Consider the following 13,541-nt stretch of genomic DNA (forward strand, 5'->3'; position numbering starts at 1 on the left):
AATTTATGTATTATCTATCCCTGTTTTCCGGCAACTGGGCAGCGTTGAGTGGCTTTGATAGAGAACATATGGCCTACAAAGTCTAAAATATTTACTGTCTGGCCCTTTATAGAAAAACCTTGCTAATATCAGCTCTGCATAAAAACATAATTAAAAGTCAAACAGCAAACTCAGAAACAAAATGAAACGTGACACAAATATTCCAAAGCAAAGAAAAAGGACCTAACTCTACAAAGGGCCCTTCCAGGTTTATTGAACAACTCCCACACCACAGGAGGCAGAGGACAGAAATAGATAGTTCACTGAAGAAAAATACAAAGGTATCAGCGCATGAACAGAAGGGAATTTGGACTCACAAGTGGGCCATCAAAACCAGCCAAATAAATCACAGTCCTATCAGTCTTTGGAGTAAGGAGGTCTCAGTGTAGACGACTTCATAGACTAATTATTGGTTGGGTGTTCTATTCTAAAGCAGTTTGGCAGTTTCTGTTTGAATCTTAAACCTCCCCCCTCTCCAAGAAAAAAAAGTTATTTTTAATAATAATTTTAATATTAATTAATTAATATTTTAATAACCTTTTAACCTAATCATTTTAATTCCACTTCTGAGAAGCCTTTTGCAGATCCATAGAGGTAAAGGTGAGCATATTCCCTGAAGGAATAGTGTCCTTGGTCCACCTCATACTGGCTGGGATGGCTCTGTGTGAGCCACCAAACCTTGCTAAGCTTCCTTTTCATTGTGGGTGAAATGTGAATTTAAAAATAGTACCCTAATTAATTAATTAATAAAAATAGTACCCAATCATAGGGCTATGGTGAAGGTCCAGTAAGACGGTCCATGGACATTTTTATGAAAACATAGAATACATGTCACAAAGTAGTAACCATATCAAATCCCAGTGACTTTTTAAAAATGAAATAATGAAAAAATTACTAAAATAAAAATGGGAGCACCTCAGCTGGTCACGTGTCCAACTCTTGATTTCGTCTCAGGTCGTCTTTGGGGTTGTGGGATCAAGCTCCAAGTGAGGCTCTGCGCTCAGCAAGGAATCTGCATGGGATTCCCTCTCGACCTCTCCCTCTGCCCCTCCCCACCATGCTCTTTCTCTCATTCTCAAATAAGTAAATAAATCTTAAAAAAAATAAAATAATGAGGAAATGGTTTAATAAATACTAGTATGTCCTTGCAAGAGAATATTATGAACCATTAAATTAATGAATTTAAGTCATACTGATGATATAGAAAAAAGCCATGGTGAAAACAAATCAGAGTACAAAACTGAATGGGCAATGTTATTCCAATGATGGATAGAAAATCCATAAATGCATGTATATACACTTAAAATGACTGGAAATAAATAAGTCAAATATTCAGAATGGTCCCTGACTGGCAGGAATAAGGTTGACTTTATTACATACCATTTTTAAAAAAATCATTATTTTTCAGAACCAACCAACAAGTAAATATATTTTTCTAATAGAAATTAGAATAGGTAGGGAATGACTAGAAGATTATATATGTTGAGGGAAGAAAAAAGACCAGCATATGTTGATTCTTTTAACTTGGAAAGAGTTGGTGGGAGAAGCAAGGTCAGTCTCCCATGAGTGGAAAGCAGCCTTCTGTCTAATGTTGGGCCAGTCTCTGTGTGTTAGGGCTCAGGAGGAGTAGAAACCATGGCAGATTGGGAGGGTAGGAGGTCCATGTTGATCATAATTCATGTTAAAAAATTATCATCCTTTATGTCAGAAACCAGGGGTCCCCAGACTTCCCCTCGCTATCTCCCCCCAGTTTGTTATCATTCCTCCAAGCTCCTGCCATGCACATTTGCCTATCTCCTCCCACTCCTTCACCCAAGCACACCTTGAGCCTGGCAGTTCTCCCCTCCAGCTCACCACCCTCACCTCTTCCATCATTAGGACACTTTCTCGGATCTCAGCCCTCCCAGGCTGACTTGCCAAATTAAATGGTAATGAGGCTCCAGTCCACTGAATAGTCACCGGCTTCCCCCATGATTACCACCGAAAGGGAATTGTAAATTATTTTCCTTGACTCTAGGATTGCATGGACTCTAGGAATTTGATAGCTCAGTTCACATCACTGAAATCTGATTATAAAATTCCTCAAATTTAAACTATCTCCTCAACCTGGTTTACAAGGCTTTAGTGACCTGGCCCTTGTTAATCTCTCTGGACTTCTGGCTTTTCAAACACCTCAGGCCTAGGCACTTTTGTTCCTTCTGCTTAGAATGCTTTGAACAGCTGTCTCCTTTCTTCTGATCTTTACATGGCACCTCCTTAGTGGGACATTTCCTGGTCCCCCTATCCGAGCCAAGTAGCTCCCCCATCACCCACTTTTTCTTCCCCAGAGCCCTCCTCACAGTATTATTACTATGACTTTCATGTTTATTTCCTGTCACCTCCTGGTGGAAGGTGAACTCTTTGAGAGAGAGGCTCTGTCTTTTGTCCTATGTTCAAGGACCCAGTCTAATATAGCACTCAATAAATGTTCACTGACTGACTAATAGAGATTAGTTCTAATGACTTCAATTTACCCGATGAAGTACTTTCACAGAGAAGGGTAACAGCTAGCTCTGAAAAAGAAAAGACACTTGGAAATACACCCAAACTATCTTTCTAGTTACTGTTCCATTGTCATTTGTGGGTTGGTATAAACAGGCATCACCATAACATTGAAAATGGGAGAAATGGGAAATAGACCATCCTAAGAGCTTGGAGAGACCAGAGAGATCACTGGATCCTGCCCTTGCCATTTCAGGAGAAGAACTGACAAAGGCCCACAGAGGGGTGAAGAGATCCAGACCAGGAACCAAGATAACAACTGATCTTGCCTAAAGCCAGTCCCAGTGCCTTCAAGAAGTACCCCCTTCATGGATGCTTCCATACCTCTGGTGAATCTGGGAGAATTTGAAGAATACATTGTCTGTTGGGCTAAAAGAAGCCTATGGAAGCTTCTGTTCCTGTTCCGGGGATATGGGCACCAATAAGAGTCACTTCTACCCCAGTAAGAAGGTGTACTGGACAAGTGGAAGGAAATGCCTACTCAGGGCCTGGCTCAGAGATTTGGCTTTCTACCCTTTAGAAATTGGTTTCACCTAAGCCAAGAAACCAGTTATCAGATAGGAATGGCATTCCATCATCTCGGCCTTGGGTCACCAGAAGCCTAGAGGTGAAAGCCTTTGGGACATATTTCCCTGATTAAACATTATGGCATCCTTCTGACACACAAGTGTGGAGGGAAGGAATGCGTTATGGGGACTCAGTGAACTAATCTTTTTACAGCATGACGTTGGATGTAAGGATTTGAATGCCTGAATACTATGAGCATGCAGAAAAATAAATAAATAAATAAATAAATAAAACTTCAATAAAGAGCTTCCCAAATGCCATCCATGTGAGATGGAGGGGATAATCTAAAGAAACTGGAAAGAACTACATTATTTGTAAGCAGAAGAGAGGACACAGTTTATGTCACTGCTGCTGGGGACAGACACAGGGCTAATGGCCTAGAGGAGGGCAGAAGGCAATATGGGCCAAGGGACACCGTGACATTGGAATCTCTCACTGTAGATTTTAAAGAACATGGTCATTTCTGTCATTTTGGGAATTAATTATAGTCATTTTTGAAGGAAGAAGTCTAGACCCGAGTTGGGGGATCTGTGCCAATATGGATAATACAGCTTAATCTGACCGAATCATGAAGGGATGAGGCAAGGAAATTAATATTTATTGATTGTCTATGATGTGCTGGACATTTTCCAATCATTGACCCATTAATCTTCCACAGCATGCCATGAGCTCACTATTATTATTATCCCCCTTTCCAAAGGAGAAAGAGGAAACCCAGGGAGGCTAAGGGAATGGTGGAAGCAGATCAGGGCTGAGAACAGAGACAACCCCCTCTGTCAAATACTAATCACTATAATTACGTCACGGAATTGGGTATTTCGTTAACAGGAAAAAGTAAGGAAGGAGGCCTTCTCTTTTTAGAGCCTAGCACCTGGGCCTTTCCATAGTTGTGCCTCATGCTCTGCTTCCATAACCTTCCAACTTGGAGCTTTCTGGACCCCCATATCCCCCTCTGCTGGGCCTTTTCCCTGTGAGTTTCACAGATGGGGCCATGATCACCTGTAGTCTCTCCTCAACTGTCCAGGGTAACATCACACCAGGATGACCTCTGCCCACAGATGGGTGGAAAAGTCTCCACCTGAGTATGTGCCAGCCTGACCCAACTTTCCTTTTTGATGTTTGTGGTCCTGACCTCCATGGGGAGCCCTGGTTTGTGGTTCCTTTTACCCATGGTGGCTTGTCAGAGCCCCATTTTGCCAGTACATGGGAGCCACGAAATCACTTGTGTGCCCAGCGGGGTCCTGTATCCGGGCACCAACCTCAGAGGAGCACTGTTTAAGAAGGTAGAAGGAAGCAGAGAGGGTCCAGATTCCCTGAGGTTGGTGGGACTGACCAGGACAAAGGGAGATCCTCGAAATGGCCTGAGGGAATCCGCCAGGCAGAGAAACCCGAGAAGCCCTCTCGGCCATCTGTGTTTGTTCGGTGATTCACTCGCATGGTGTAATAACGGGCAGATGTGCTCATGATGGACCGATGGGAACGTAAGGAGAGTGCTCTGGGCGGAGGGTTATCCACCTGAATTGGTTTTGTATGGCTGCTATCCCAGAGGATCACAAATGAAACGGCTTGTTACCTTATTGCCTTACATTTCCGGAGTGTGAAGTGGGTCTCACGAGGCAAAAAGCAAGCTGTCAGCAGGCCTGGGTTCCTTCTGCAGGTTCTGGGGGAGAACCCATTTCCACGCCTCCTCCAGCTTAGAGGTAACCTTTGTTCCTTGGTTCATAGGCCCTTCTCCATCTTCAAAGCCAGCAAGCAACAGTGGGCTTCTGCCTTCTCACGCGGCCATCTTCTGACTTTAAATCCAGGTAACACCAAAGGATGGATCAACTAGAATGCTCTCGTAGGATTTCTCTCTCTCTATTGGGGATTACATGTCTGTGTTTCTGCTTCCCCTCCAATTCCTGTGTTGAAATCCTAACCACTAATATTATGGCCTTAGGAGATAGGGCTTTGGGAAGGTAGTTAGATTAGGGCCCTCATAAAAAGACCCAAGAGATAGCTTGCTTTCTCTCTCTCTTTTCAACCAAATGAGGTTACAATAGACAAGCATCTGTGAACAAGGAAGCAGGCTCTCACCAGACACTGTGTCCACCGGCACCTTGATCTCGGACTTAGCGTCCTTCAGAACCGTGAGAAGTCACTCGGTCTATGGTGATGTGGTACAGTAGTCCAAACTAAGATACCATCCAAGGTATTAATTAAGAAAAAAGGAAGAAAAGTAAACATTCCTTGTTGGAGCTACGTTCTACCTCCTCTAGTGTAACAGCTGGAGTCTTTGAGAATAACTAAATGCTGGGATCAGGTTCTTTTTCTGCTGATAACAAAATATTTGACCATGAGAAGTCAAGTCACTTAACTGCAGGCCATGGTTTGTTCATCTTTGTAATGGGCGCAATTCCCCTGGTCCTACTACCTTCCAGGATTACTGTAAGGACGAATGAGATAAGAAAAAGGACTTTGAAAAGGATGTTGTTGTTTAATTGAGCAGTTTCTGTGACCTCACCGAGACAGAAGAGAGGTCCTTACTTGCTCCCACCCACCGCCCAATATCCAGTCCACCATTCACCCTCACTTATTCCTGTACCAAGGCCATGGATGGCTCTCTTGTTACAGGTGTTCCATTGAACTAATTTATTGGTATTATTTTGCCTTTCAAATTTGACTGGATTTACATATTTAATATACAACAATATCTCATAAGAAGGAGGGTATCGATTGGGTCATAGTGGGCACTCCATGGACAGCGAAGGAATAAGAAATGAGCAAAAGAGAACACAAAGTGGGGAAGGAGGAATAAGTGTGTGGAAAGGCAAGTGGTAGTCTCTCCATGCTACCTTTGGGTAGAGGAAGCTCTATTTCCACTCTCTTTGGGAGATTTCTTTAAGTTTACCTTCTAGCCAGGCCCTTCCTATCTGAAAGAAGGGGACACCATGTGCACCTTCAGACATAGGCCATGGGGGTCAAAGGACCTCCCTTAGACCCAATCTCAGGTGATACAGAGGAAAACCCCAAACCCCTATACTCATTGCCCCCAAGGCATCTTTGTTAAAAGAGCCTCGGTTTCCGGGGAACTGGTTAATCAATGAAGTACCAAGTAATCTCAAATCTTCCTTACTGAGGGCATCTAGCAGTAGAAGTTCCTGAAAATAAACAAATCTGACAGTTGAATGAATAAATGAGTCCAGGAATGATGTGTCTCAAGCCACCACAAAGAGCCAAGAAAACACAGAACACTTTGCAATTACACAGCATGGTAATTACTGATGGCAATGGATCGTTTCAATCCTTTGGGCCACTCAGCAGTGTTCCAGGGGGTTCTGCTCTAACTCTGCTCTCCGGGTCTTGCCGCTGGGCTCCTTGGGTGGATCTCAACAGCCTCGGCAGGAAGGAGCTGAGCAGGCAGATTAGACCCATTGTGGGACCCTCGGGCTGCCAGAACCCTTCCCTTGGGCAACCTTTGGAGAGTCTAAAACAAGCGCTGTGTGCCCCGTGTGTAACTGTCCTTCCCTCTTCCCTCCTCCTGGCCTCTCCCTGGAGCTGGGCAGCGGCTACTCCTGGCAGGGGAGAAAGGAACCTCCTCTGAGTCAGGGCTGAGTGAGGAGCTGTTGCTTCATCCCCAGCCCCCCAGGGCTTGGAGAGCAGAACTGCTTTGTCCACAGGAAACTGCAGAGCGAGGACCAGCGCAATGGAGTAGTTGGATGTGAACAAGTAAAAAAAAAAAAAAAAAAAAAAAGCAAAAACAAAAAACCCCCAAAAACAACAAAAATGAGAGTGTTCTTCAGATTGAATAGAATTGAAAGCAACCACTCACCCCCACACACTCTTTCCTTTTGGGCAGCACGGTGGTCGGGTGGCTGCTTCTGCGACTAAGCGGGGAACAGAGGCTGGCCCCCCAAACCCAGAAATGGAAGCCTGGAGCCCAAGGGCGCAGGACCACAGGTCTGGAGAAAGATGTGGGTCTCGGAGCAGCCAGCCGGCTTGGGCTTCCTGCCTCCAGCCCTGAAGTGAAAGGAGGCAGCGAGCCGGGCCAGGCCTGGCGGAGGGGGGAGCCGGGAAGCCCGCGGAGGAGGCCTGGCTCCCTTGCCCCAGCAGACACCCGCAGGACCAGTGAGGGAGCTTTCTGTCCAAGCATTGCAAAGCGTCTCCGAGGAGGAAGGGCTCTTGCAGACGAGCCAGGAAGGCAGCATTTGAAGCTCCTGCTGGCACTGGGCAGGGCGAGGGCTGGGGCTGTCTGTTCTCCCACCCTCTGGCTCGGCCGGGAACCCCAGGCCTCTCTGACATCATGGCTGAACATCAGGCCTGGCTTTCATGTGTTGGGGCTGCACCGCCCAGCTCAGCCCAGCCAGCTGGACCCTCCCAAAACGGGATCTCTTGTCAGCTGCCTTTTATAGAACTATAAAACCAAAAGTTCAAGTAAGAAGCCTTAGATCAGTCATCAAAAAAAGCAGGCTTCGCCTCCCCCCATGCTCTTCCTGCCTTTTCCCCGAGACTGCTGCAGCTTCTCCCATAGGCCACTGGCTTCCACCTCAGCCTCACAGAGATCCTGCAACCCCAGAGGCACAGTGACCTGCCAAGCAGGGGGCTCTGGGCATGTGCTTTGGACTTAGAAGAAAAGAAAGATGAAGAGAGTTTGTGTCACAATCCCACCCCCCACCCTCGGGGAAAAGGAAAGATAATGTAGCGAGATGGAAGACAGAATTGGAAAGTGTCCAAGAGGCAGCATAGGACCACAGTCACAGAGGGCAAGCAAGACTTCTGCCACTTAACTGTGACCTCTGCTATCGCAAACTCTCTTTAGGCAGTTAATCCCTTGTCCAAAGAATAAGTGAAAAGGGGGTGTGTGTGAGACCAGATGACCCTCAGCTTAACTGAGTTTAGAAGGGAGAAGGCATTAGACATTTAGACCTTGAGAAAGGAGTTGAATTCACCTCTTTAGCCAAAGACTGGGAGAGTCAGCTCTGAATCACTAATGGTGGCAGAAAGAAGAAATGGGTAAACTCAGTTATTTCTACCTCCTTCACAAAAAATTAAACTAAGATCAGTGATAACAGTCTTTATGGTTCCTGGAGGAATGAGATTCCTTCTATAGTTTTGGAAGCCCCTTTTATGTTCTAAGCACATGAGAAGAAAAATGAAAACCAATGGAACTCACCCAAAGACCCAAGATAGTGGCTGAGTCAGCACAGCTGCCCCTATGAGACCATCTTGTCCCTTGGCCTTACTTTTTAAGCATGGAGTCTAACTGCAGCTTAAAGGATTAATGGTAAGTGGAAGGAAAGGTATAATACCCTTCATTTGCTCAAATTAGATCAGTTATCTTGACCTGATAAAAAGACTTTTTTTTTTTTAGGTATAATACATAAGACCTTTCTTCTCCTAGCTTTGGGATATTAGTGCATACCTCTAGGGTTCACATTCCTGTGGGTCCCTCAGATTATATCAGGCTGTTATGTAACTGGCATTATAAGATTGGAAAGGATCTTAAAGATAATACCTAGGTCAAGGTCTTTAGTTTATGAATGAGGTTGAGGGAGGTCAAATGACTTAATGCTTTTTATACACCTACAGTTATTCATCAAAGATTATTATTACCATCACTCATTTTGTTCTTGTTGTCGTTATTATTCAGCACCTACACACACTAAACCTTGTTCCATACACTGGGAAGTCACTGGTGAATAAAAGGGAGGCCATATATATATATATACATATATGTATATGTATATATATATATATATACTTTTTTTTTTGGTTGAGCTTACAGACTGATTAGAGAAACAAAGATTGCACAAGTGAACAAATGTGAAAATGGTAACTTTTCAGAAAATAATGACAAAAATGGTGACAGAGGGGAGGTTTTGTTAGGTTACAAGGAGCATGGAAGGCTTCTCCAAGCAAGTGACTTCTTTTTTTTTTTTTTAAGATTTTACTTATTTATTTGACAGACAGAGACCATAAGTTGGCAGAGAGAGAGAGGAGGGAGCAGGCTCCCTGCTGAGCAGAGAGCCCGATGTGGGGCTCGATCCCAGGACCCTGGGATCATGACCTGAACTGAAGGCAGAGGCTTTAACCCACTGAGCCATCCAGGTGCCCCCAAGCAAGTGACTTCTGAAATGAACTCTCTGTGATGAGACAGAGCTAGCCATGAGAAGCTCTAAGAGAATTGTTTTCCAGGCATTGGAGTGGGAAGTGTAAAAGCCCCAAGGTTGGAATAATCTAGGTTTATGGGCTTCTTTTCTTTTCTTCTTCTTCCTCCTCCTCCTCCTCCTCCTCCGTCTTCTTCTTTCCTAGGGCAGAGATAGACCAGGTATAGATGAGATAGGTGTAGTAAGTAGAATGAATGAGAAGAAGGGCAGAAGGAGAGCCACTGCCTACCACCACCCTACTCACAGTTGTCTGTAAAGAAGGTCCATGGACATTTGTGTAGTCCTGGAATTATCGTGTCCTTTGAGAGACCACCTCTTCCCTGCTGTAATACTCCCCAGCTTGTCCTATAAACTCTTTCAGAGAAAAACCCCAGGATGAAGTCTTCTTCCCAGCCATACATTAGGTTGCAGTTGACCATGAAAAGTTCAAGCCCACAGGAACATGTACTGTCACTTGGATCTTCAGACCTTGTTTGAGTGGGTTGTGTCCTCGCAAAAAAGATATGGTGGAGTCCTAACCCACAATACTTCAGAATGTGACCTTATTTGGAAAAAAAATTTTTTTTCAGATTTAATCAAGTTAAAATGAGGTCTTTAAGGTGGACTGGATTAGTCCAGTACAACTAAGGTCCTTATAAAAGGGAGAAATTTGGACACAGAAGTAGTCCTTAAAAATCCTTCCACTTTGACTGGTAACTCAGAGTCTCTCCTTATCAAAATGTGCCATATCCTTACCCTTTTCTATGAATGTTCTCCTTGAATGTCTGCTGTGCCTGCAACCAATCACCCCTTGAGGTCAGGGCTTTCCTTTCAACATTCTCTGCCAGTGGCTCTTCCTTCCTCCCCATGGACACGGGGTCTAGAAGGAAGTTATACCTTCCTTGTGCCACATTCCATCCTCCATCCTCTCTCCAACCTCAGATCCTTTAAGGCCCATGGCATTGGACTATATGCTATTGACCACTCCCGACTTGGGTGAGTCAACAACTGACACCCTCTGAGCTTCTCCTCATCTATGGATGAGCAATTCTTTGGCTCTACAGAGACCTTTAACCTACCAACTGGTCCATCTGGCACCCTTTCTTCAAGTCTTTTATGGCCTTCATTCTATTATTTCTACTGTTATGGTCAATGCCTTGCATAAACTTGCAGCTTTCATCTCTCCCTCCAGCCTGCTGACCTAAAAACTACCCTGCTTCAACCCAGCTCTTTGCCAACTCAGAACTCGCACAGAGAATTTGAATATGGCTGGAGGAAAATGCAAAACAGGGCTGTCTAGTCAGGTGTTAGTTTTTGACCACCAGCCTCAGCTGGGTCATCAACACTGCCTGGCCATTCTAGTACACTCCCTTGGTCAACTCGCAATCCCATACTCCAAAGTCACTATTTCACATCTCCTCTCTCCTTCTGTCCACCCCCTCACTCTCATTTGATGACCTCATCTTTTATTCACTGAGAAAACAGAGGCAGGCAGCAGAGAACTTCATCCACCTGCAAACGAGTCACTTACCACCTCCCACAGTCCCCATTCCTTGCAGACCCTGCCTGCTCCCATCTGAGCCTTTGTGGCTAGTGCACCAGATCTTGCCTCAAATTACACCAGATTCCATCCTCAATGACACTGCATCCTGCACTGAATTAAAAACTGTTCTTCGATAATCTCTCCTTCCCTTAATATAATCATTTCCCTTCACTGTCTCACTCTAAGCAGCTGGTAAATGCACTGGAATATCTCCCATGTAAATCATTTCCCCCTTTCTTCATAGTTTCCTCTAGCCATCACTTTATTTTCTTGTTGCCACCTTTCAAAACTCCTTGAAATGTTACCTGTACTCTGTGTCTTCACCTTCACATTTTTTGCTCTTCTCAATCTCTTCCTACCAAGTTTTGTCCTCATTTTTCTGCTCTTCTCTCAGCCCTTAGCCAGGCTTAAAGACCAATTCTCAATCTTCATCTGGAGATTATAGCAGCATTTGAAATGGCAATTTTTCCTGACTTGGCTTTTTGGGTATTATACTCTCTTGGTTTTCCTGCTACGTCAGTGGAATCTCTTTTTCCATCTTCTTTCCTTTGTCCTTCCTTTTTTGTTTTTTCCAGGGCTTAGCTATGGCCCTCTTCTTTTCTGTGTCTACACTACCTGGCTGAGATCATAGCTTTAAATGTCATCTATATGTTGATGACTCACGAATTTTTATCTTCAGACCCAATCTCTCCCCTGAATTCCAGACTTGTATATCCAACTGCCTTCCAGACATCTCCACCCTGACATCTAATAGATATATTAAATATAACATGGTTAAAATGAAATATGGATTGTTCTCTCCCTCTCTCCTCCCAAATATCCTCCTCCCTCAAATTTCCCAAGTTCCATCAATGGTCTCGCCATTCTGTAGCTGTTCATGTCCCAATTGTAAAAGTCATCTTTGAACACTTTCCTCCCCTCCTATCTCACAGGGGAATCCATCAACAGGTCTCTCTGAAGTCCATGTTAATGGAAGGAACTGATTGATGCCATGAAGAAAAATAAAGCAGGGTGTTGGGAGGGGAATATAGATTCTCAGAAGGGAAGGAAAGATAGACTCTGGGAAAGTGACATTAAAGCAAAGACTTTCTGAAATACAGTAAGGCAGAAACTCTAGAAGGATGTGTGAAAGAGAGCATTCCAGCAGGAGGAAGAGAAAGCATAAAGGTCATGAGGTGGCTAGGCACACATCATGTCTGGGTGGGTGGGGGGTTCAGAGTGCCTGAAGCTGGCCAAAAAGTTATGGTGGCTGAGAGTTATGGCTACCAAATTACAAAGGATCCTGTCAGCCTAAGACTGAAGTTTGCATTTAATTCTACTTGTCATGGGAAACTAATAGAAATTTCCAGCAGGAGAGGACCATGATGTACTTTATGTTTTATAGGGAATGCTGACTGCCTGGTGGAGAAAGGGTTGTAAAGAGCAAGAGAAGAAGTAATGGGCTCAGCAAGGAGCTCACTGCAATATTCTTGAGAAGGTGTCAGCAAATTTTTTTCTGTAAAGGGCTATGCTATGGATTGACTGTTTGTGTCCTTCCCAGATTCATATATTGAAACCCTAATCTCCAAACCCCGATGTGATGACATTTGGAGGTGGGGTCTTTGGGAGGTAATTAGATCATGAGGTTGAGCCTTCACGAAGGGATTCATCCCTTATGAGAAGAGATACGAGAGCTTTCTCTCTGTCATGCAAGAATATAACAAGAGGATGGCAATCTGTAAACCAAAAAGAGGACCTTCACCAAGACCCCACCCATGCCAGCACCCTGATCTGGGGCTTCTCAGCCTCCAAAACTGTGAGACATACGTGTTTGTTGTTTAAGCCACCCTGCACCCCCATCTATGGTATTCTGTTACAGTAGCCTGAACTAAGGCTAAATAATAAATATTTTAGTCTTTGTAGGCCACACAGTTTCTGTTACAACTACTGAATTCTGCTCTTGGAGCAATAATTTGGCCATACATAATGTGTAAATTAATGGGTGTGGTTGTGTTCCAACAACACTTATTAATAGCTTGGGCTGGATTTAGCTTGAGGACCACAGTTGGCAAACCTCTGCTTTCAACCAGAAATGCAGTGCTCCTGGGTGTCTCAGTCGGTTAGACTCTTGATTTCAGCTCAGGTCATGATCTCAGAGTCCTGAGATCAAGCCTGGTGGAGCACTCCATGTCAGGCTCCATGCTGAGCCTGGAGTCTGCTTAAGATTCTCTCCCTCCTTTTCCCTCTGCCCCTCCTTGCTCACTCTCATTCTAAAAAATAAGCCAGAAATGCTGTTGGCTTGGCCTAGGCCTATAGCACAGGCCTCATTTTAGTAGCTCTGGAATGTCCCGCTACTAATGGATGAAATGTGGGAGCTAAGGGGTAGTACAGAATCAAAGATACCCTCTGGAGATCCACTTCTTAATCTTTCCATTTTATCTCATTGCTTCTTGGGCATTTCTTATTTGTCATTCCTTGGACAATACTAACGTTTATACTCGTATTAAAGTGAACAGGTAAAATCTGTTTGCTATCGATGGAAAAATAAGAAATATGTCCACATATGGTGACCTCCAACCAGAGAGCCCCGGTTTTCTGTTGAAACACAGAAGTCCACCCCCACCCCAAACCAATCTTTTATCCCCCTCAAACTCAGTAACTCACCAAGGAGTGGTGCAGGGCAATGTGGGAATGGTCTTCTCAGATTGGGAGGAGGCTTGTATCACTGAAATTGTTTAGAATTGCCA

This window comes from Lutra lutra, chromosome 16 (assembly GCF_902655055.1).
Source record: "Lutra lutra chromosome 16, mLutLut1.2, whole genome shotgun sequence".
NCBI lineage: Eukaryota > Metazoa > Chordata > Mammalia > Carnivora > Mustelidae > Lutra > Lutra lutra.